Here is a 2776-nt window from a genome sequence, read left to right as displayed (position 1 = left end):
GCTGTACGCGAGAGGCAAGGGGCTGTTGGAATCTCGAGCGTCTTGAATTTGCGCGGACACGGTACTTTCAGCTACGACTGCATTTGTGCCCTTGCATAGCATGTGCTGGAAACTGCCTCCCAATTGACCCTGGCGACGAATAATCTCTGAGAAAGCGCTCTACAATAACACCAGCGCTTTTTAATTATCCTATTCCACGTGCGCAATAAAAAAACAAACACGCGGACTGATGCACGGTGCGCCCTTCAACATTTCGTGCACGACGCTTCAGGACGCTAGCGTAGAGAAAGCAAGCTGGGGGCTGGGCTCGGGCATAATCGCATCCACGCCTGCGGTTACCTGCTGTCGCAGGGCAGAGCTTAGAATAGCGGCGCGATTCACAATGGCAGCCATTATTAAGGAGCGCTCTTTAAATGTGGCGCTCACTTGACACTTCCTCCGTGGATGAGAACGTGGCGACCTCGCTCGGTACTACGACGCGTAAATTAGACAAGGACAAGACAAGAACACCGTATATATGATTGTTAGTGTGCATGTGTGTGTTGTGTCTCCTGCCTTTGTCCTGGTTGCGGCACAATATGCTTGCACTGGGCGCGCCGTGACAACGTACAGCTGGACAGCGCTCCTGTATGCAGGCGCGGCACGTTCAAGTCACTCCCTCCGCAAGCTGACAGTTCAAATTTCGCGCGCTTCCCTCATTGCGGGAAAAACACTTGCCCCAAAAAGCTGCGTGGCAATAGCGCCATTCACGATAGCTTTGGATTTTCTCTGAGCCACGAATTGGAACTGTTTGTGTATTAAAACGAGTAAAACACTTAAGAAAAATTAATCCAATTAGTTTTAGCAAAATGGCGGTAATTCTTGCGTCCGTCTGTCGATCTTTGCTAGTTTTATATTTCTCTGCCCTTGCTTAAAGCACCGCTCTTATGTGCTTACTTATTGTTATTGCTGTTATGCTCCCCTATTATGTATTGTATTTGCAGTGATTATGCTTGCTTGCTAATGTTGTTTCTCCTGACGCGTGTACTGTGTTTTCCATGTTGTGTGTTGTGTGTGTTGTAGTAGTTCTTTGTCGAGCTGTATATCGTCAGCATAGGTAGCTTTAAATTTGTGAAAAGGGGCAGCCAGCTCCTCTGCCAGGCATCAAGCACTCCTTTAGTGTGCATGTAAGGAAAAAAAGAAGGGAAATACACTAATACTTGCGCTGTACATGATCGCCAGCACTAAAGGTTGAGCATCTTTGCGCACACACACACACACACACACACACACACACACACACACGCGCGCGCGCGCGCGCGCGCGCACACAGATATATATATATATATATATATATATATATATATATATATATATATATATATATATATATATATATATATATATATATATATATATATATATATATATATATATATATATATATATATATATATATATATATATATATATATATATATATATATTTAAGAGAAGTGGGCACTTCTACAAAGACACTTTTATTTATCAACGTTTCGACCGCGGTGCGGTCTTCTTCAGGACTGTAGTGGTCTCGCGTCAGATGGACGTTTTAAGTTTGTGAGCTCAAGAGGAGGGAGAAAGGAGTGTAACACGCAAATAGCAACAACGGTTCAAAAAATTGAAAAAAAAAATAAAAAAATAAAGATGGGGGTGCGGGGAGCAGACCGGGACAATATTGGGGGAGGAAGCAAAAAAAATAGAAATAAAAGAAAAAAAAGGGGGGGAAAACTAGTACAGTAAGGAAGGGTGGGGTACAAAAGGAGATGGCGAAACGAGAGAAAGGGAGAGGAAGACGGTGCGGGGACATGGGCAGCACGGAAACAAAACACACAAACAAAATGCACAAACACAAAGGGCGCCGCTGCAGATGCGTGGCCAAAGAGGAGCCGCTGCGCAAATGACACTGGCAGTGACGAACAGGCCAAACCAGGCGCCTTTTGGGGGTCTCACTAATTTCCGGTGAGCCGAGGGCTAGAACGTTAAGGAAGGAGTGGGCTACGTTAACGAGCACTTACTCACGGGGGTCTGGGTTTCACTGAACGGTGCACCCCTCTCCGTGAGTAGGTCGTTGAACCGACCTCGCCGGGAATACTTGTTTGTAGGGGAGGAGGGCTGGGCTAGCTGTGTGCAAAGATTTCAGATTGTCGGAAAATGTAAGGAAAGAACGTCAAAAACTTATCAATACTGCACGAGGCAGGATAGTGTAAGTAAGGAGAGGTATGATTGCCTGGGATATACACTAGGAGTTATAAAAGGTGTATATATATATATATATATATATATATATATATATATATATATATATATATATATATATATATATATATATATATATATATATATATATATATGCATACATACATACATACATACAAACCCACACACACACACACACACACACACACACACACTCACAAACACACACACACTCACAAACACACGCACGCACACAAACACTCACACACACCTATGCACGCACATACAAACACACACATGCATACATACAAACATATACACACAAACACACATACACACAAACACATAAAGCAAACATACACTCATACATACAAACACACACACACACACGCGCAGCGCGCGCACAACACGAACAAACAAACAAACACACACACAAACAAACACACACACACAGGCGCGCGCGCACACACCTCAACAGCTCAAACTTTGTAACCAAAGCACGCCTCTTTGGCTGGCCGCGCGCAGTAGTATTCTCGGCAGCAGCAGCAGCGCACGGAGC

The sequence above is a fragment of the Amblyomma americanum genome, chromosome 7 (genome assembly GCF_052857255.1).
Source record: "Amblyomma americanum isolate KBUSLIRL-KWMA chromosome 7, ASM5285725v1, whole genome shotgun sequence".
In the NCBI taxonomy this organism is placed as follows: Eukaryota; Metazoa; Arthropoda; class Arachnida; order Ixodida; family Ixodidae; genus Amblyomma; species Amblyomma americanum.
This window is presented reverse-complemented; position numbering follows the sequence as displayed.